Raw genomic sequence first — 23,300 nt, 5'->3', positions numbered from 1 at the left:
CACCTCACATCTTCTGAGGCAAGTTTCAAGGCAATTAATTTATCTCATATATTAGTCACTCAACACTATAAAATACACAGTAAGAGACAGAATCAGTGTAGCAACAAATCCTTCCAGGCCCAACTATACAAGAAAGATTGGACTTTAAAGACCAGTGGCTAGGTTTTCTATTATAAATGATTGCCTCTGTTATTGCCTGTTATCATGTATGTTCCCAGCAAAGTACACAGTCACGATGATTGTGCTGTGCAGTTGTTTGCCTCTAGCGCACCGGGTCGTGACAGCAACTTGACGATTAATATGAGTCCCCTGAGGGCAATGCTGCCATTCACTGTCATCTGCACAGGACAGCCAACACTGTGCAGGTCAGATAATGCTCACTGCTCAACTGTGATGCCTTTATCCCAACCTTCAAAGAGACTGGCCCCTCAGTCACGAGGAATGCCTATCTTGACTTATAGAATCTTACAGTGCAGGAGGAGGCCACTCAGCCCATCGTGCCTGTGCCAGCTCTTTGAAAGAGCTCTCCAATTAGTCCCGCTCCCCCCATCTCTTCCCCGTATCCCTGCGAATTTGACCTTTTTACGTATTTCTCCAATTCCCTTTTGAAAGTTACTATTGAATCTGCTTCCACCGCCCTTTCAGGCAGCGCGTTCCAGATCACAACAACTCGCTGCGTAAAAAAATCTCCTCATCTCCCCTCTGTTATTTTTTTGACAATTATCTTAAATCTGTGTCCTCTGGTTACCGACCCTCTCACCAGTGGAAACAGTTTCTCCTTATCAAACCCCTTCATGATTTTGAACACCTCTATCAAATCCCCCCATAACCGTCTCTTCTCTAAGGAGAACAACCCCAGCTTCTCCAGTCCCTCCACGTAACTAAAGTCCCTCATCCCTGGTACCATTCTAGTAAACCTCCTCTGCACCCTCTCCAAGCCCTTGATATCCTTCCTAAAAAGTGTGAAAATTAAATTTTTAATGATTTAAAATTGACTCAAAGGACAATGAAATGATAATTTATTGGTGCTTTCCACACCAAAATACAAGCTATCAGGGCTTTTTGTCTATCAATCAGTACCAGGGGTTCGCTGCTCACGATGCGGTCTCCTCTACATTGGGGAGACCAAACGCAGATTGGGTGACCGCTTTGCGGAACACCTCCGTCCAGTCCGTAAGGGTGACCCCGAGCTTCCGGTCGCTTGTCATTTTAATTCACCGCTCCATTCCCACTCGGACCTCACCGTCCTTGGCCTCTTGTATTGTTCCACGGAAGCTCAACGTAAACTCAAGGAACAGCACCTCATCTTTCGATTAGGCACCTTACAGCCTTCTGGACTCAACATAGAGTTCAACAATTTCGGATCATAACCTCGGCCCCTATTACATTTTTATATATTTTTTATCCACACTTTTGGTTTGTGCCTTTTCCCTTTCCTCTCTCCCACATGGCAGCTGTCTCTCATTCTGCCAGCGCATTTCACACCTCATCTAGAGCCGTCTTTTGTCTCTTTACTAGTCCTATCACCATCTCGTCTCGCCTTGAATACCTCTTAATGTCTCTTTACTTCCCTTTTGTTCATTCATCCCCTCCCCCATTTCCCAGCCCCCAAACTGGCCTTTTAATCTGTTTCATTTCCTGCCTTTTTTTCTCTCAGTCCTGACGAAGGGTTTCGACCTGAAACGTTGACCCTGTTTCTCGCTCCACGGATGCTGTCCTGGCCTGCTGAGTTTTTCCAGCGTCTTCTGTTGTTATTTCGGATTTCCAGCATCCGCAGTATTTTGCTATCGTACCAGGGGTTTCTTTGCTCCGGTAATACTTGGCGCACGTCTACAACGATAAATGGGCCACAAAACTAGATCCTCCACTGAGCTCCTCGGGGGATCCAGGAGATCTCATCTCTGACCTTTAAGGACCCTGGGAAACCAGGTTGTCCATCACCCCCCCTCCCGGAGGTCCACAGCTGACCTTTTTAATATGTGAGCTGTTTTGTCCTAATTGTCAGCAAAACCAATTTAAGCTAATGAACTTAGCAAAGAGCTTTCATGCCATGAATACAAATTAATCAACACTTTGGACTGGCAATGAAACACATTTTCTCACTTGCATTAATTGCCATCGAGCTGGTTATTCTTACATCACATATTACATCGAATGTACAGCACAGAAACAGGCCATTCGGCCCAACTGATCCGTGCCGGTGTTTATGCTCCACACGAGCCTCCTCCCACCCCTCTTCATCTCACCCTATCACCATATCTCTCTATTCCTTTCTCCCTCATGTGTTTATCTATGTATCTATGCTGTTCGCCTCAACCACTCCCTGTGGTAGCGAGTTCCACATTCTCACCACTCTCTGGGGAAAGAAGTTCCTCCTGAATTCCCTATTGGATTTATTAGTGACTATCTTATATTGATGGCCCCTAGTTCTGGTCTCCCCCACAAGTGGAAACATCTTCTCTACGTCTACCCGATCGAACCCTTTCACAATCTTGAAGACCTCTATTCTTATTTTTATTATTCCTATTCATGTCTTGCCTTCAAAAAGAGTCCTTTCTAATCTCATTTGCTGTGCCCCTTCCCGACCACACGCTCTTCCTCAGTTGGGAAGGACTGGGTGGTCAGAGTTATGAAGTTGTCTGCGATGTTGGGCCTGCTCTGGGCAATGTTTCAGCTGAAGAAACATCATGCACGTTCCTGGATTTAGAGAGTGATGGAGAAGTCCATTGGAACTAACAAAGCTTTTAGAAACATAGAACATAGAAGATAGGAGTAGGAGTAGGCCATTCGGCCCTTCGAGCCTGCTCCGCCATTCAATGAGATCATGGCTGATCATCCAAATTCAGTACCCTGTCCCTGCCTTCTCCCCATATCCCTTGATCCCTTTAGCCTTAAAAAATATATCCAACCCTTTTCTGAATATATTTAATGAATTGGCCTCCACCGCCCTCTGTGGCAGAGAATTCCACAGGTTCACCACTCTCTGGGTGAAGAAATTCCTCCTCATTTCAGTCCTAAATGGCTTACCCCTTATCCTTAGACTATGACCCCTGGTTCTGGACTCCCGGGCCATCAGAAACATCCTTCCTGCATCTAGTCTGTCCAGGCCTGACAGAATTTTATAGGTTTCGATGAGATCCCCTCTCAATCTTCTAAACTCCAGTGAGTATAAGCCCAATCGACACAATCTCTCCTCATACGTCATTCCTGCCATCCCAGGTATCAGCCTGGTGAATCTTCGCTGAACTCCTTCCATGGCAAGAACGTCCTTCCTCAGGTAAGGCGACCAAAACTGCACACAATACTCAAGATGCGGTCTCACCAAGGCCCTGTACAACTGTAGCAAGACATCCTTGTTCCTGTACTCGAACCTTCTTGCTACGAAGGCCAACATACCATTTGCCTTCTTAACCGCCCTGTAATTGCGGGGTGGGGGGCGCGGGGGGATTGCTTGTGGTGCTGATGATAAGGCCTCCAGATTTTATTCTTGCTTGCAATCTTGTGGAAGACTGTCAAAGATTTAGTTTTCACCCGCGGGGCCGTCCATTCTCTGGGGTCTGGTGAGAAGAATGCTCGCAGGAACAGTTTGGTTAATAAGTTCATAGATACAAGAGATTGAGGACAAAAGCAAAGTACTGCCGGGGCTGGGGATTCCCCGGAGATCGTGCGGGAATGCCGGGACTGAGGAGGCCCAAGGACTCCTTGAGGTGCCTGGGGGTGGGGGGGCTGGGGGAGGGGGGGGCACTCCTGCTCCTCCTGGCCCACATGGAGTTCACAGACAGCCAAAGTTTGAAAACTTAGCTTGGCCTCTTCTGGCCAGTCGGTTTCTCCCGCCGTGCTACTGCTGCTGGGCAACAGACAGCGCGGGGCTCCCCCGCTGCGTGGACCTTAATGTTACACTGCTATGCCGATGATGTCACGGAGCCACGACCGTTGCATCTGAAGTAGGCCCCCGCCTGCTTTTAGCGGGAGCCTCATTCAGGGCCTGAATTGTCGCTGTTATTAATACGGCGGCCGGGAATACGTGGATTGGAGGCGAGAGCTCGATTTATAGGATTGTAATCCCTTGCCCAATCCTGCCCATCGGGTTGGGGTGGGGTGGGGTGGGAGGGGGCCTCAAATTGAGGCCCATGATATCGCAGATTAGTTTTTAATTTAACCCCCCCCTCCCTTCAAGCCCAGCCCGTGTCCTCTGGTTCCACTGTTCTGGACACGGCGAAATAGTTTGTCACGGTCGAAATTATGGAGTCTCCATATAATCCTGAAAGCAGCAATCAGGCAATGTGTGAATCAGGCAGGAATTCCCGCAAACCAGAGCATTGAAAGTAAATGCTCGGGTCTTGGAGGTGAATTTGTCACGTCATTTACATGCAGTGGCACACGTTCATTATGTAAATCACTCAAAATCAAGCAGAATTACTGGTGATAGAAAAAATAATTTGTGTTTCTGATGGTTCCCAATTAGTCTGACGTTTGGAGAATATGTCCCTGGTCTTGCTTCATCTCCTGCCTGTGAAGAGAAGCCTAAAGGAGTGGGGATAAAAAGATCACAATAGCACATGAAGAGATCTTACATAGAGGAGAGATCTCATGCGGTGTGAGGTTGGAGCTGTTCCTGCCGTTGATGCTCACCGCTCCTGTTGGGGCAATTTGATCTCTTAAAACCCTACAAGTTTATTAATCCGTAAGTTTGTAAGTTTCAAAGTCTGCTTGAATGGCCCAGCTCAGTTTGGCTTTATATTGTTTACCCAGTTGCTGGATATTCTGTTTCCGTGTCAGTAAGATCCCAAGAAAGGTCTGGATGAGAAAGGCCACTTGGCCCACCTGCGTTCACTTATCCTGAATTTGATCACACCACCCCGTTATTTCTTAAATAATTCCAGGGGTTTGTATCCGCTGTCAAAAGAAAAATGTTTTTAGATATACAAGATGGCGACAGGTGTTGGGAGACTTCTGAAACTTGCTCCACATCACCACCTCGTGGCAAGAGGCTGACAATACCCTGTGACTGTTGATGTGGCAAAATTGAATGGGCAACGTTGACATAACGATTTACAACAGTAAATGCACAACAAAGGCATGACCAAAAAAATTGTTAAAAGCAGAAGCGAAGGTTTTTGGCCAGGAAGTGCAAGATCTTTAATAATCTACTGTTGGGCTGAATGGCCTGTCTCTGGGCTGTAAATACTGTGTAATCATTGTTGAATATGAATGGATCAGGATGGAAATTATTATTTGATAAATTACTCAACATTACCAGAATGTACTGCTCCAGGATGTAGTTCCGTTCTCCGTTGAACGGGAGCAACAAATAATTGCAGTTTTGCCTCAGGTAAGATGGCAACATAAGTTTCACAGACAGGACCAAGAGCTCGCACGAGACCCTTGACTTTCCAGTCGGCTGTATTTTGATGCTATTTAACATACCGGCAGTCAGGTAATCCAAGCTGGGGAGTCTCTGCAGGTGCGGGGGCTGAATTGCCCTGCTCTCCACGTGTAACAACATTGTAAATACGTTATAGAACTGGGCGATCACCATGTCATTGCCACCGCCCCCCCCCCGCACAACCCGCATGTGTGCCAGTTTAAGGGCGGAGATCTGTTACGTGTCAGCTGTGGCTCAGTGGGCAGCACTCTCGCCTCTGAGTCAGAAGGTCGTGGGTTCAAGTCTCACTCCAGGGACTTGAGCACAAAATTCTAGGCTGACACTCCAATGCAGTACTGAGGGAGCGCCGCACTGTCGGAGGTGCTGTCTTTCGGATGAGACGTTAAACCGAGGCCCCGTCTGCTCTTGCTCTCTCTGGTGGACGTAAAAGATCCCGTGGCACTATTTCAAAAAAGAGCAGTGGGGGGTTCTCCCCAGGTGTCCTGGGGCCACTATTTATCCCTCAACCAGCGTAACAAAAACAGATAATTTGGTCATTATCACATTGATGTTTGTGGGATCTTGCTGTGCACAAATTGGCTGCCATGTTTCCTGCATTACAACAGTGACTACACTGCAAAAGTACTTAATTGGCTGTAAAGCGCTTTGAGATGTCCGGTGGTTGTGAAAGGCGCCGTAGAAATGCAAGTCTTTCTGTCCTGTCTGCCTGCCTCCCTCCCTCCGTTCCTTCCTTCCTCCCGCCCGCCTTTCCTTCCTTCCTCCCTCACTCTGAATCCCTGTTACGTTGAATCCCTGTTACGTTGGATCCGTGTTCCACTGGATCCCTGCCCTATTTCAAGAGATGTGCAGAGATGCTATATAACGGAACTATGGCCGATAAGTTTGTCTTGGGTGTCCCTGCAAAGCGGGCGAGAGCGAAGCAGCGGCCCCCCTTTTACACTCAAGAAAGTGGGGCGGGTGTAAAACGGGAATCCGATTCGCGATCACCCGCTTTATATCCTTGTGTTTTTCCTGTCAGGGATACCTGAACCGTCTGTTGTGTTTCTTCATTCCACCGCTGTTACATTTTCAGTCGGATTTATTTCTTTACTTTATATTATTAAGTCTTGAAACAGCCCTGTTATCAATCAACTGTATTTCAAAGTCAACCCTTAAGATTTTTGGCAGGTGCAAATGAATGAAAAGCCACGGCTTTGGGCTGTGCGGTAACTGTGTGTGGGCAAAGCCTCAGTAAGTGGTGGATGTGCTGGGTCAGAAAGTTTCAACGCATTTCTTCCCACGTATTTTCCAGTTTTCTTTAGGTGAGGCCTAACAGCGATGAACGAAACATTTCTCCAACTTTGCATCTTGTCGCAGTATTGGCCTCTGTGGTGTATGTAACCTGTTCCACCTTAAGAGAACTTAAGCCTGGTCCACCTTAAGAAAGGTACTACTTTCTTTGGCTGCTGTATACGTAATACCGGTGGTGACCACACCGGTATATAAGCACAGTGTAATAATATTGTATTCAGTATAGTCCTGACATCCAACCAGTAAAGACCTGTTGAATTTACTCTTGTGGTCTGTGTAGTAATTCTCACTATAACACACAGACTTAACAGTGGCGACGAGTCCGATTCTTACCCTGCTGCAGTAATTTCCACGGCGACTTCGTCCACAGACAGGACGTCGAAGAGAGGTTTCCACCCTCATCACCTACGGGAAGACACGTCGAGTGGCAGGCATCGAGCAACCGGAGTGCAGAAGACATCCTGACCTCGAAGCCTCCATCAGCGACTGTCAGCTTCTTCTACTACCTCGTGGTGGGTAAGCCGGGCAGCGACGCGACAGAAAGTCAACCGCGTTGGCCGTACAGACGGGGCTGGGAAGACGGAGGAATAAGGGCGGTGAGGTCGATCGCGACCGGAGATAAGGGCCGGGCCGCTTTCGAGCGAGAGGCGCAGCGCAGGACATCGATCGCGACCGGAGATAAGGGCCGCATTCGGGCTAAAGGCGCAGCGTCTGGGGAAACTGAAGGCGCGAGAGCCGCGGTGAAGCAGAGACAGCATCGGGGGACGGGTGAAGACCGCCAAGCGCGGGAAAACCACCATTTTGTGGGCGGAGGACGACGACAAGAGCGGGAAGCCGCCATCTTGGATAACATTAAAAATACAATAAATTGCTACGATGCCTAAACATGGGAACATTAATGCCTTCGACAGTGATATAGAAGACTGGGCTATGTATGTAGAACGCATACAAAACTATTGTAAGGCAAATAAAATTCCTGATGCAGATAAAGCACTAACATTACTAAACTTAATGAGTGCGAAGACATACGGGCAATTGAAACACCTGTTATCACCAGATGAACCGGCGGATAAGACGTTCGAACAGATTGTTACTGTCCTAAAAAATCATCTTAACCCCACGCCGCTGATGCTAGCGGAACGTTTTAAATTTTACGATAGAAGACAGCTGCAAAATGAAAGCAATGCTGAATATTTGATGGAATTACGTAAGCTAGCAAAACATTGTCAGTTTGGAACGGGACTGACAGAGGCACTTCGAGATAGATTTGTGTGTGGTTTATTTAAACAGGATACACAAAGGCGACTGCTCGAGGAGAATGAGCTGTCTCTCGAGAAGGCGGTCACTATGGCAGCAGCACACGAGGCCGCAGCGAGAGGCACGGCAGTAATGCAGCTACGGCCACCGGAACTCGGTACAAACAAATTGGGTTTGAGTTCTGTCAAATGTTATCGTTGTGGAAAGACAACGCATGATCAGAACCAGTGTTGGTTTAAAAACCAAGCATGCAGAACGTGTGGCAGGCTTGGCCACATAGCTAAAGTATGCCGGTCAGGAAAGAAGACCAGCAACAAAAAGTCACCGCAAGGAAAATATGCAAAGGTACACAAGGTGACAAAGAACAGTTTGACCGAACAGAAGTCAGATTCAGACGCTAGCAGTAATGAACTGGATAGCTTAAGAATACACAACGTTGGTAAGGATACAGACCTCCAGACAATTTGGGTCACTCTTCAGATAGCAGGAGTCCAAGTAAAAATGGAATTGGACACTGGATCGGCATTGACGGTCATGAATAAGAAAGATTACAGAAGGTTATTCCAACATATTCCCTTACAGGATACGGAGATTATATTGAAAACGTACACGGGGCAAAGAGTGTACCCCATCGGAAAAATAGAGGTAGAAGTGGTCCACAAGGGCGAAGGAAGCCAAGTAATGGACTTATATGTGCTACCTGAAGGAGGTCCACCACTACTAGGATGGGAGTGGATTAGGAAAATGAATATGGACTGGCACTCCTTGAAAGCACTAACGGTAGATTCCGGGGAAACAGCTGTCAAACCGAAACGATTGTCCAGAATATTGGATGAGGCTAAAGAGGTGTTCCAGCCGGGACTGGGAACACTGAGAGGAATTACGGCAAACATCAAGATTGATGAACATGCACAACCAAAATTTTTTAAAGCCAGACCGGTACCCTATGCAATACGACCTGCGGTTGAAGCGGAGCTGGAAGCACTAGAACGTTCAGGTGTACTGTCTAAAGTAGATTGGAGTGAGTGGGCTACGCCCATTGTTCCCATTATGAAACGTCCTGCGAACAATAAGCCAGGAGATCCAGGGAAGGTTCGCATCTGTGGAGATTTCAAAATCACCGTTAATCCGGTGCTTCACACGGTGCAGTATCCGCTTCCACGGATTGAGGATATTTTCGCTTCACTGTCTGGCGGGAAACGCTTCACCAAGATAGACCTGGCGCAGGCGTACTTGCAGATGGAGGTTGAAGAAGAGTCACGCCAATACCTCACGATCAACACGCATCGAGAGTTGTACCGGTACAATAGGCTGGTTTTTGGAGTGGCATCGGCTCCAGCAATTTGGCAGAGGGCCATGGAGCAGGTATTACAGGGAATTCCAGGCACACAATGTTACCTGGACGACATTCTGATCACAGGTGATGGTGATGAACAACATCTCGCTAACTTGGAACTGGTGCTCAACAGACTGAAAGAGTATGGACTTAGAGTAAATCGGCAGAAATGTGAGTTCTTCCAGAAGCGGATCTCGTACTGTGGTCATGTCATTGACCGGGAGGGGCTTCATAAGTCTCCTGACAAGATAGAGGCAGTTGTAAAGGCTCCCGCTCCGGAGAATGTCTCTCAGTTGAGGTCGTTTCTAGGATTAATTAACTATTACCATAAATTTCTGCCAAATCTATCCACGGTACTGCATCCGTTGAACGCTCTTTTACAGAAAGGGGTACCATGGGACTGAGGCGAAAACTGTACGAAGGCATTTCGCAAAAGCAAAGAATTGATCACCTCAGAGGAAGTGTTGGCTCACTTCAACCCGACACTGCCTATTCGGTTGGCTTGTGATGCTTCTCCATATGGTATTGGGGCAGTACTCTCACATAAATTGCCAAATGGCACGGAAAGGCCAGTCGCGTTTGCATCCAGATCATTGACCTCCGCTGAGCGCAACTATACGCAGATCGATAGGGAGGCCCTTAGCCTTGTATGGGGAGTGAAGAAGTTTAATCATTACCTACAGGGCCAAAAATTCACACTTCTGACGGACCATCAACCGTTGGTGTCCATTTTTAACCCTAAGAAGGGTGTTTCGGTGATGACAGCACAGCGTCTCCAGAGATGGTCTCTTTTCTTAGGGGCACATCAATATCAGATAAAATTCAAAGGTACGAAACAGCATGGCAATGCTGATGGCCTGTCGCGCCTGCCACTACCTGAAGATGAAGACACGATGAAAGTTGACCCTGTTGAGTTATTTCATTCGACCATTATCGAGTGTTTACCTGTCACCAATGCAAGTATTGAAAGAGAAACCAGGAACGACCCGACACTGTCCAGAGTCTATGAGGTGACAGTGAAAGGATGGCCAACACGGGGTGATCCTCTGTTACCGGCATTCGCGGCAAGGCGAGCCCAGCTGTCCGTCTGCCATGGTACTTTGATGTACGGGACAAGAGTGATTATTCCTCCCAAGTTAAGGGAAAGAGTTTTAAAAGAACTACATGAAGGTCATCTGGGGGGAGTTAAAATGAAAAGTCTTGCTAGGGCTTACGTATGGTGGCCAGGTATTGACCAACAGATTGAGGAGTTAACGAAAAGCTACGCTGGGTGTCAAAAAGTGCAAAATGCACCTCCGATAGCACCGCTACACCCATGGGAATGGCCTTCAGCCCCATGGCAACGCATACACATTGACTTTGCTGGTCCATTCATGGACTCCATGTTCCTAATCGCGGTGGACGCACATTCCAAATGGCCAGAAGTCATCAAGATGAATACCACTACTTCAGAAAAGACAATTGCGGTGTTAAGAACAATATTCGCAAGGAACGGATTGCCAGAACAGATCTGTTCGGACAACGGACCACAGTTTGTATCGGAAGAATTCCAACAATTCTTAAAGAAGAATGGAGTTAAACATTGGCCTAGAAATTGAGTTTTGGCGCTGCCAGGGCTTTAGCGCCGGAAGTTAGTGCCGGAGCTAAGTCGCGCTGGTCGGGCCCAAAATTCACTGGTTCTGCGCCCAAACGGCTGCCGGCGCTGCTGAAAGCTGTTAGCGCCTGAAAACTGGCGCTATGCGCTGAATTTCGGCGCAATTCCGGCGCTGCGGCGCCCGATGCGGTGCGGCAGGTTCGGGAAGTGCAGGCCTCCTCCTTCCCTTAAGGAGGAGCTGCCTGCACCCGGCCGCGGCCCGCGATAATCTTATTAAAAATGAGCCCGGCACCTCGGACAAGTGCCGGGCTTGCTTCTGTTCCGGGGGGTGGGCGGGGGGGATGTCCGGGGAGGGAGCTGCGGCCAGGTGGGCGGCGGGAAAGAGGCCGGCCGCCGCGGGGCCTTTAATGCGCCGGCGCAAACTTGTGCAAGGCACCTCTGCCAGAACGTTGCTTGCGGCTGCCACGGGCGAGGCGGCCGCAAGTCAATTTCGGCGCTGGGGCCCGTCACCACGGCAACCGGGACGCTGCGCACACCGATGACGTCATCGGTGCCGGCGCAGCGCTACCGGTCTACCGCAGCGGAAGGGCCCCAGGCAATTTAGGCGCCGGCGCCAATTGCAGCGCTAGGCCCTCTAGCGCCGCAAAATCGGCGCTAAGGGCACTGAATTTCTAGGCCAACATACCTCTGCCCCATATCATCCGGTGACAAACGGGTTGGCTGAAAGATTTGTCCAGACATTCAAAAAGGCTATTAAGGCCATGAATGATGATCAGATTCCGCTGCAACACAAGGTCGATAAGTTCCTGATGTCATATAGAAACGCCGATCATGCCGTGACTAACCAAAGTCCTGCTATGATGTTTTATAACAGGAGGTTGCGGTCCAAGTTGGACTTGTTAAAACCAAATGTGCGGAGGGAAGTGGAAAACAAACAGTTTCGGCATATTAACAGCAAGACCACTCGAACTTTCGACGTAGGACAACCAGTGATGGCAAGGGGCTATGGAAACGAAAAATGGCAGTCCGGAACAATCCAGGCCAGACAAGGACCTCTGATGTACACCGTAGATATTGGTCATAATGTGATAAGGCGTCATGCGGATCAACTGGTAGAGTCGAGAGCAAGGGTCGAACCCATGGTTGTGACAGAGACAGCTGTGGAAGACGTTCATGAACCTGAAGCATCTACCTCGGCCGAGAATGTACTTGATGAGGATGACACCCAATACATTGGCAACCAACTAGAGGAGGCACCTCAACAACAAGAATCAGAGACCACTGAAAGGCGTTATCCAAGCCGAATCAGAAAGCCTCCTGAGAGACTGAACCTTTGAACTGTTATACCTGAAGTTATATATGTATATATGTTATGTTTATTTGGGGATATGACTGTTAAGCTAAAAAGGGAGGATTGTGGTGTATGTAACCTGTTCCACCTTAAGAGAACTTAAGCCTGGTCCACCTTAAGAAAGGTACTACTTTCTTTGGCTGCTGTATACGTAATACCGGTGGTGACCACACCGGTATATAAGCACAGTATAATAATATTGTATTCAGTATAGTCCTGACCTCCAACCAGTAAAGACCTGTTGAATTTACTCTTGTGGTCTGTGTAGTAATTCTCACTATTACACACAGACTTAACAGCCTCCTCCTCCCCCGCTCCCCATTTGAAATATATGGTGACGTAATAAAACTCACTACACACTTGGTTTGAGTATAAAGCAAGGCTTTAATCAACTTGTTTCAGAACATGGAAGTCTAGTTGTACTTCACTAGTTCCTCGCCCAACAAAAAATCTATCAATCTCGGTTTTGACATTTTCAATTGACCCCCCAGTTTTTTGGGGGGAGCGAGTTACAGATGTCCACTACGCGATAGGTTAAACGGGCAATAGCGAATCGGCAGCCTGCTTTACATCTCTACTGATTGAGGCAATGGGAATAAAAACTGGGGGAGAGATGTAAAACAGCTTGCCGACTCACTATCGGCCATTTTACAATATTGCACAAAGTCAAAATCTACCCTCAATTAACTGTTATCGACAAGTGCGCAGTTTCAGATTAATCACCTTTTGAAGGCGAGTTAATATATATTTCTGTGACTCATTCAGTGAAAACGGCTAACGACACATTTATCAAGTGTAGATTTGTCGTATATTAATCGCGGTTTATCAACTGTTACTTTATTTAATCACACTGAACCTTTTTTACCAATTCATTAGCCTGCTTTGTCCCTGATAGTGGCGCCGAGCTCTCGCTGAGCGGATTCAGCACCATTAACGTCAACAGCAAGACATTAATTGCCGCCATCAGATCACAGAATGCCATCGAAAGCTGTCTCCCTGCATCCACCTGGCATCATGTTCATAGATTTAAAGCCATATCGTTTTGTGAGTTGTTTCTGATATAAAGAGGGAGCATTTCATGAGCCCCGCTTTCAGTGTTTGGTCAACTATTCATTTGTTGAAATGCTGCGAAGATTTGACATGTGGCCAATCTCTCTGTCTCTGTCTCTCTGTCTCTCTGTCTCTGTCTGTCTCTCTCTCTCTCTCTCTCTCTGTCTGTCTCTCTCTCTCTCTGTCTGTCTCTCTCTCTCTCTGTCTGTCGGTCTCTCTCTGTCTGTCTGTCTCTCTCTGTCTGTCTGTCGGTCTCTCTCTCTCTCTCTCTGTCGGTCTCTCTCTCTCTGTCGGTCTCTCTGTCTCTCTCTCTCCCCCTCTCTGTCTCTGTCTCTCTCTCTCTGTCTCATCTTTCTTTGTTTAAATTCCCCGGTGTATTCCATTTTGAGGCTGATAGAGGAAGAGAAACGGATGAGCTACCCAAGGCCTGTCTTGGCCAGAGCATTTATCGGGCACTAAATGGCCCCCTAAGCCTCCAATATGGCGGGCAGGAACCGCACGCTCATTACCAGCCGAAACTGCACTGCCCGCCATATTGGTAAAGGCTATAAATAAAAATCGGCATCCAATGCTCACATCGCAAACCAGCGCTAGGCCCTTTGCATTATTTGTGCCGAGGCCCCGCCTACCCTCTCCGGTGGATGTCAAAGATCCTGCGGCCACTATTTCGAAGAAGAAGAGAGGGAGTTCTCCTGGAGCCAATATTTATCCCTCAACCAACATCACTAAAAGCAATTATCTGGTCATTGACTCATCGCTGTTTGTGGGAGCTTGCTGTGCGCTAATTGGCTGCCGCGTTTCCTACATTACGACAGTGACTACACTTCAAAAGTTGGCTGTAAGGCGCTTTGCGACATCCCGAGGTTGTGGAAGGCGCTATATAAATGCAAGTTCTTTCTTTTTATTCCTTAGGGCACTGAGCTAATTTAATGAGATTGCAGTCCTGGCAGTGAGTGTTGTCGACCACCAGGCGATTGCAGGCCTGTTATCCTGTGATGCTCAGTTCACCAGTGTTAATGGAATGAAAATTGAAGGCAGATTGCTCACAATTCCCCGATCCAGGCTGTGATGAGGAAGCCTTCCTGCTCGGAGATTGGGTTTGTTAAAATCAGCACTTACGCACTTTGGGATTTTTTTCTCTCTCTGTTAAATGTGTTATGTAAACCGAAGTTTTCCGCTGTTGCTGAAACTTTCATCAGGGCTCAGGGAACAATCGCCGTGTCTGAATGGTGAGGCCCGAGGAACCCCTGATACTGGGGCCCAGGCCTCATCCTCATTGGGCCGGCGAGCAGTGGTCCTCAGGTAAGTGAGGAAGGGGGAGGGTAACTGGGTCGGGAGGTAGCGGAGGCTGGGGGGGGTGGGTGGGGGGAGTTGGCAGGGGGGTGGGGTGGCGAGGGACAGTGGCGGGGGGTTGGGGTGGCGAGGGACAGTGGCGGGGGTTGGGGTGGCGAGGGACAGTGGCGGAGGGGTGGGGAGGTAGCGGGGTGGGGTTGGGGAGGTTGTGGTGGGTCGGAGTGGGGGTGGTTTGGGGGAAACATAAGAACATAAGAACATAAGAAATAGGAGCAGGAGTAGGCCAATCGGCCCCTCGAGCCTGCTCCGCCATTCAATAAGATCATGGCTGATCTGATCCTAACCGCCAATCTACTACCACAGAACCATCTCCTGAATCTAACAGAATTAGACACACGAAATAGGAGCAGGATCAGGCTACACGGCCCCTGGGCCCGCTCCGCTACCCACAGGGCCATGACCGATCCGAACCTAGACTCATGTCCAAATTCCTTCCCGCTCCCCGTAACCCTTAATTCCCTTTACTTCTAGGAAACTGTCTATTTCTGTTTTAAATTTATGTAATGATGTAGCTTCTACAGCTTTTTGGGGCAGCATATTCCATGGACCTACCACCCTCTGAGTGAAGTAGGTCCTCCTCATCTCAGTTTTGAAAGAGCAGCCCCTTATTCTAAGACTATGCCCCCTAGTTCTAGTTTCACCCATCATCGGGAACATTCTCCCCACATCCACCCGATCCAACCCCTTCACAATCTTATATGTTTCAATAAGATCGCCTCTCATTCTTCTGCACTCCAATGAGTAGAGTCCCAATCTACTCAACCTCTCCTCATATGTCCATCCCCTCATCCCCGGGATTAACCGAGTGAACCTTCTTTGTACTGACTCGAGAGCAAGTATGTCTTTTCTTAAGTATGGACACCAAAACTGTATGCAGTATTCCAGGTGCGGTCTCACCAATACTTTGTACAACTGAAGCAATACCTCCCTATTTTTATATTCTATCCCCCTAGCAATGAAAGCCAACATTCCATTGGCCTTCTTAATCACTTGCTGCACCTGTACACTAACCTTTTGAGTTTCGTGCACCAGGACCCCCAGATCCTGTACTTCAGTACTTCAGTACTTTCCAGTTTCTTGCCATTAAGATAATAACTTGCTCTACGATTTTTCCTGCCAAAGTGCATAACCTCACACTTTCCAGTATTGTATTCCATCTGCCAAATCTCTGCCCACTTACTTAGCCTGTCTATGTCCCCTTGCAGGTTTTTTATGTCCTCCTCACTCACTACTTTCCCCCCCATCTTAGTATCATCTGCAAACTTTGATATGTTACACTCGGTCCCCTCCTCCAAATCGTTAATATAGATTGTAAAGAGTTGGGGACCCAGCACTGACCCCTGCGGAACACCACTAGTTACTGATTGCTAGTCCAAGAATGAACCATTTATCCCAACTCTCTGCCTTCTGTTAGATAGCCAATCCTCTATCCATGCCAGAATATTACCCCCAATCCCGTGATTTGTTATCTTAAGCAATAATCTTTTGTGTGGCACCTTGTCAAATGCCTTTTGGAAGTCTAAATACACTACGTCCACTGGTTCCCCTTTATCCACCCTATATGTTACTTCCTCAAAGAACTCCAGCAAATTTGTCAAACATGACTTCCCCTTCATAAAACCATGCTGACTTTGTCCTATTAAATTATGATTATCCAAATGTCCTGTTACTGTCTCCTTAATAATGGACTCCAAAATTTTACCTACCACAGATGTTAGGCTAACCGGTCTATAGTTTCCAGCCTTCTGTCTACTTCCCTTTTTAAATAAGGGTGTTACATTAGCAGTTTTCCAGTCTGCCGGGACCTTTGCCGAGTCCAGGCAGTTTTGGAAAATTATTACCAACGCATCCACAATCCCTACCGCCACTTCCCTCAAGACCCTAGGATGTAAGCCATCCAGTCCAGGTGATTTATCCGCCTTGAGTCCCATTATTTTACCGAGTACCACTTCCTTAGTGATTTTGATCGTGTTTAGCTCCTCTCCCCCTATAGCCCCCTGTTTGTCCAGTGTTGGGATATTCTTAGTGTCTTCTACTGTAAAGACTGATACAAAATATTCATTCAGTGTTTTTGCCATCTCCATATTTCCCACCATTAATTTCCCGATCTCATCCTCTAAGGGACCAACATTTACTTTAGCCACCCTTTTTCTTTTTATATAACTATAAAAACTCTTACTATCTGTTTTTATATTTTTTGCTAATTTACTTTCATAATCTATCTTCCCTTTCTTAATTAATCTTTTTGTTATTTTTTGCTGTCTTTTAAAGTTTTCCCAATCCTCTATCCTCCCACTAGATTTGGCTACCTTATATGCCCTTGTTTTTAGTCGAATACTATCCTTAATTTCTTTACTTAGCCACGGATGGCTGTCTTTTCTTTCACACCCTTTTCTTCTCAGTGGAATATATATTTTTTGGAAGTTGTAAAATAACTCCTTAAATGTACACCACTGATCATGTATCGTCTTACCCTTTAATCTATTTTCCCAATCCACTCTACTCAATTCCGCTCTCATACCCTCATAGTCTCCTTTATTCAAGCTTAGCACGCTTGTTTGAGATCCAACCTTCTCACCCTCTAATTGAATATGGAATTCAACCATGTTATGGTCACTCATTCCAAGGGGATCCTTTACTAGGACATTTTTAATTAATCCTGTCTCGTTACACAGGACCAGATCTAAGGTTGCTTGCCCCCTGGTCGGTTCAGTTACATACTGCTCAAGAAATCCATCCCTAATACACTCAATGAACTCATCCTCAAGGCAGCCCTGCCCAATTTGATTTGTCTAATTAATATGATAGTTAAAATCCCCCATAATTATAGATGTTCCCTTATTACAAGCCTCAACTATTTCCTGATTGATACTCCGTCCAACAGAGTTGCAACTGTTCGGAGGCCTATAGACTACGCCCACTAGTGTTTTTTTCCCCTTATTATTCCTTATCTCCACCCAAACTGTTTCATTATCCTGATCTTTTGACCCAATATCATTTCTCTGTATTACAGTGATTCCTTCCTTTATTAACATAGCCACCCCACCTCCCCTTCCTTCCTGCCTGTCCTTCCTGATCGTTAAATAACCTGGTATGTTTAATTCCCAGGCATTGTCACCCTGCAGCCATGTTTCTGTAATGGCCACAAGATCATACCCATATGTAGTTATTTGTGCCATTAACTCGTCTATTTTGTTACGAATGCTACGTGCATTCAGATAGAGAACTTTCAAATATGTTTTGTGACACTTAGTTCCTGCTTTTGCCCTTTTTATTACTTTACCTTTTACTCCATACCTTCTGCCCCTTCCTGACACGCTCTGGTTTTTAATTTCCCCACGGCTACCTAAGTCTATGACCTTCTCTGTTGTCATTTTTATTATTTGCTCTCTAGGAACCTCCCCCCTACTAGTTAGTTTAAAGCCCGCTCTACAGCCCTAGTTATATGACCCGCCAGGACTGTAGCCCCAGCACTGGCCAAGTGAAGCCCGTCCCAACGGAACAGCTCCCTCCTGCCCCAGTACTGGTGCCAGTGTCCCAGGAAGCAAAACCCATTTCTGCCACACCAGTCTTTGAGCCACGCATTTAACTCTCTAATTTTATTTGTCCTAGCCAAATTCGCTCGTGGCTCAGGTAATAATCCAGAGATTATTACCCTTGAGGTTCTGTCTTTTAATTTGACCCCTAGCTGCTCATACTCCTTTAACAGAACCGGCTTCCTAGTCCTATCTATGTCGTTTGTACCAACATGGACCACGACAACTGGATCCACCCCCTCCCACTGCAAGTTTCTTTCCAGCCCAGAGGAGATGTCCTTAACCCTGGCACCGGGTAGGCAACACAACCTACGGGACTCTCGCTCTCGGCTGCAGAGAACTCTATCTATCCCCCTAATAATACTATCCCCTACCACTACAACATTTCTATTTACTCCCCCCTCTTGAATGGCCCCCCATTCCACGGTGCTGTGGCCAGGTTGCTCACCCTCCCTGCAGTCCCTGCTCCTGTCCCCACAGGGAGTAAGAACCTCGAGCCTGTTGGACAAGAGCAAGGGCTGCGGCTCCTCCAACACTGCCTCCTGGATCCCCGTACCTGCCTCACTCATAGTCACACCGTCCTGTCCCTGACCATGGGCTACATCTGAATTAATTAACGTGTGACCATCTCCTGAAACACAGAGTCCAGGAACTTCTCCCCCTCCCTGATGTGTCGCAGTGTCTGAAGCTCAGACTCCAGCTCATCAACATGGAGCTGGAGTTCCTGTAGCAGCAGACACTTGCCACAGACGTAATCACCGTGAGCCTCAATGGGGTTCACCGGCTCCCACATCTCGCAACAGTAACACATCACCTGCTCCATTCTATGTAATTAATTAAATTTTTTATTGTTAGTTATGGACACCCTCTGCCCGATTATAGATGCTAGTATCCCCTTTAATTTATTGGATTTAAATTAAATCAATCCCTCTAATTACACCAGTTAAATGGTTCACCAACAGTCACTCTGCACCAGAAAGGCCTTATTAACTGCAACCCACAGAGTTAAAGTTTGAAAAGAGCACCTAACACCCCACTTACCCTAACTCACAGCACTCTCTGCTGACCTCGCACTCAGTGCTTGCTCGCACTAGCAGTGGTCTTTTTATACTGTTTGTTTGTTTACAGCCAAATGAGTCACCCCTGCTGATTGGTTAGAAAACTGGTTTTCACTGCCCGCTGTGCCAATTTACTCCTACTGCAGTGTAACCTTGTTTTACTCTTCTTAAACCAACAGAATCCCAAATACTTAACTTTTCCCCTTTACTTAAACTGCTTAAGTAATCTTATCAAGAATGATTTAAAGAGAAATAACAATTAAAGAACTCTCACACTTACCCAAACTCACAGCACTCTCTGCTGACCTCGCACTCCTGGGGAAAGAAGTGGCCGTGAGGGGGGAGGGTTTGTGGTGGGGTGGGGCGCAGTGGGGGGATGTAGCGGGGGCTGGGGGTGAGTAGAGGAGATGGCCGGGGGTCGGGGGTCGGTAGTGGTGAGTAGGGGTGGGAGTTGGGGAGGTTGTGGTGGGTCGGAGTGGGGGTGGTTGGGGGGTGAGTGGAGGGGATGGCCGGGGGTTGGGGGTCGGTAGTGGAGAGTAGGGGTGGGAGTTGGGGAGGTTGTGGTGGGTCGGAGTGGGGGTGGTTGGGGTTGAGTGGAGGAGATGGCTGGGGGTCGGGGGTAGGTAGTGGTGAGTAGGGGTGAGGGTTGGAGGAAAAGGGAGGTGGCCGGGGGCTGGGGGGGGGAACTGCTGCAATCTTGGGGGAGGGGGAGCAACCCCCTTATTTGCAAATGTAGTGGGGATAACGCCTGTTTCTGATGTGGGCGCTGGCCGCCGATTATTTGGCCTTTACCAATATGGCAGGCGGCGCAGTTCCAGATGGTAATGAGCGTGCGCTTCCTGTCTGCCATATTGGAGACTTAGGAGGCCGTTTAGCACCTGAAAAATGGGCGCAATGCAGCTGAATTCCTAAGCCACTGAGTCATGGGCACAGTCGTACCCCGGTCACTTGTCTGACGTCTATTCTGCTGCTCTCGTCCTTGTGACCCATTACTTATTTTGAGCCTGAATTGGTAGATCGGGTGACAATGTCACATTTACCAGGTAATGCTTTAAGGATCTGCTCTTCACGCTATGATAACTCTGGAATGTGGATTCCAAATTTCTCTTCCAAAGGCTTGGAACAAATGTCGAACCCAATAATGAAGTAAACATTGCGGGAAATTAATAATTCAGAAAGGTTGAAAAATGGCATGAACAGCCTTTGGAAAATGCATCCAATAAAATATATTTATTATTGAGATAAAATGCAAAGCATAAGCCTTGGGTTAAACACTGTACAAAAAATATTTAAATAGTAAATTTCAAGGATGGTGACAGAATAAAGGGACCCATAATTGACATCAAGATGGTATTAAGCAATATCTAATAAATAACACTGCACACAAGGTAGGCTTTGGGGTCGATTTTCATTGACCCGTGGAGTTGGGATTGGAGGCGTGTGGGGGGTTAAAGTCCCGAATTCGGGGGTCCTGACACCATCCCGCCCCCAACCCGCCTCCATGTAAGTTTCAAAGGAGGCGGGTACCCGCCCCGCACTGGGACCCGCCGACCCGAGGCGGGAAGGGGATTAGTGCCAATTAACTGCCTGTTAACAGGTAGTTAAGAGGCAGTTTTTAGCCTAATCCCTATTTTAAATCTTGAAGTGTGAGATTCTTGATGGCTCCAAACCACGCCAGGTTAGAGGAGTTGGGCAGTCGGGTTGAAGGACTTGGAGGGGTCGAGATGTCGGTGTTCAGGTGAGTGATGGGTGCATGAGTGCAAAGGTAAGTGTGTTTGGTGTGTGCAAAGTGTGTAAAGAAGTTTAAATTACCTGTACTTACCTTTACAGCCTTCCTTCCTCTAGGTTTCGGGAGTCCATCATCTAACCGGCACTGAAAGCAGAATGGCTGCGAACTGTCAAATGTGACAGCCTGCAGCTTTCTGTGCCGGTGAGATTTCTAACTGAGTCTGTGTAGAAGGACTCGGGTTAGAAGTAAGACTGTCAGTGTTTGACAGCTTCAAACAGCTGTGAAACACTGATATTTCATCTGTCAAAAGGTCTTGACAGATGAAATTTCAGTCTGTGACGTCACCTGTTGCTGGGTGGCCCTTAATTGGCCTGCTGAGCCCACTGGGCGGGCTCAACAAGGTCAATCAAGTTAAAATCGCGTGGATTGGCCGCATCTTGATGGAGGCGGGACTACAACCCCAAAAGTTGTAGTCCCGCCTCCAACCCGACTTCTGAATGAAAATCACCCCCAAAGTGTCTGCAGCCAGAAATCCAGTGTTGGAAATCTCTCCCTCCTGGAGGTGCCTCCAATGGACAGTGGAAATTTCGCTCACTGGCTCAGGTAGCCTTATGGTGCCCTCCATTTCCATTCGGCCCGTTGTGCCTGTGCCAGCCCTTTGAACGAGCTCTCCAATTAGTCCCGCTCCCCCCCCTGCTCTTTCCCCCATAGCCCTTGCAAATTTTTTCCTTTTCAAATTCATACCCAATTCAACATTTGAAATAACAACAGAAAACGCTGGAAAAACTCAGCAGGCCAGGGCAGCATCCGTGGAGAGAGAAACAGAGTTAACGTTTCAGGTCGAAGACCTTTCGTCAGAACTGGAAAAAAGCAGGAAATTGAACAGATTTTAAAGCAAGTTTAGGGGCTGGGAAAAGGGGGAGGGGATGAAAGAACAAAAGGGACGGTCTGTGATAGGATGGAAGGCAGGAGAGATTAAGAGACATTGAGAGATATTCAAGGCGAGAGGAGATGGTAATGGGACAGGTTAAGAAACAAAGGATGGCTCTAGATGAAGTGTGAATGGCGCTGGCAGAATGAAGGACAGCTGCCATGTGGGAGGGAAGAAAAATGTACAGACAAAAAAGTGTGGATAAAAATATATTCAACATTTGAAAGTCACTAAAGGATTGCCAAGCAATAAAACCCATATTTTAAAAAAAAAGTTGGAAATTTATTGTTATGTTAAATATTTAGGTTACCGTGAACTCTATCAAAGGCATGATGGGAAAGGTCAGCTGCTTGGAGACCGGATTCCAAAATGGCAGCCTTGGATTTGTTGAAAACACTTTTTGTTAAATGGATAACTAAGTGAATATTTTTTTGAGACAGGTTATCGAGGCCGGGACTGCAGCTCAGCTCACGGTGTGATTTGAAAGATATAGAAGCTCTATGAAAATATACAGTTTCCATTTTGAATCTCGACTTAAAAAAAAGAACTCTCCAAGGCCCATTGCTGGAAACAAAACCCACAAATGTGGTAAACAGTGAGGAGGACAGTAACAGACCTCAGGAGGACATTGACAGACTGGGGAAATGGGCAGACACCTGGCAGATTGAAATTTAATGCGGAGAAGTGTGAAGCGATATATTTTGGTAGTGTGGCAGAGCTACCAAAGGACTCAGAGCGGTTGTACATAATTCCTTTAACAGCAATGTAGTTATTGTCTGTGCCTGTACCTTTAATTGCACTGTTTGACTGTACAATGCCTAGTTACCTTTACAGCACGGTTTCAACGTGATGACGTCATGCCGTTAGTCACGTGATGCCCCAATGGCGGGAAGAACGTGATGACGTCATGACATCACTCTCCTGATCAGGGGATCAGTCCTCGTGGAGCCCTCAAGAAGAGTAGACCTGTTATTGATGTGTTCTAGCAGTTTCCAGTTTAAACTCGTTTGTTTTCATTAAAGTTCATTAGTTTAATTACCTGAGTCGAACTCAGTCTTTTTGATAGGAACCTCCGTTCCTACAGTAGGAAGAATGAGGTGAGGCAGTGTGAACTAAATGGTACATTTTTAAAGGGGCTGCAGGAACAGCGAGACCTGCGGGTGAACGTACACAAACCATTGAAGGTGGCAGGGCAAGCTGGGAAGTCTGTTAAGAAAGCATACGGGATCCTTGGCAAAGAAGTTATCCTTTCATCTTTAAAATACCGGTTAGGCCTCAGCTAGAGTATTATATTCACTTCTGGCCACCGCACTTTGGGAAGGATGTCCAGGCCTGCAAGAGAGTGCAGGGGAGGTTTACTAGAATGGCACCAGGGGTGAGGGACTTCAGTTACGTGGAGAGACTGGAGAAAGTGGGGTTGTTCTCCTTA

The 23,300-nt window shown here is 47.2% G+C and overlaps 1 long non-coding RNA gene across 1 annotated transcript; it reads left to right on the top strand.

The window, feature by feature from the left end:
* Positions 1–14,096: 14,096 nt before the first annotated feature.
* On the top strand, positions 14,097–22,906 carry LOC147098684 (uncharacterized). The gene is made up of 2 exons (XR_015074169.1): positions 14,097–14,361; positions 22,312–22,906. It is a non-coding gene; the product is annotated as an uncharacterized LOC147098684 (long non-coding RNA).
* Positions 22,907–23,300: the final 394 nt, after the last annotated feature.

The sequence above is a fragment of the Somniosus microcephalus genome, chromosome 29 (assembly GCF_052327205.1).
Source record: "Somniosus microcephalus isolate GS21.2 chromosome 29, FLI_Smic_1.0, whole genome shotgun sequence".
Classification (NCBI taxonomy): Eukaryota; Metazoa; Chordata; class Chondrichthyes; order Squaliformes; family Somniosidae; genus Somniosus; species Somniosus microcephalus.
The sequence above is the reverse complement of the archived record's forward strand: the minus strand, read 5'-3'. Positions and strand labels throughout refer to the sequence as shown.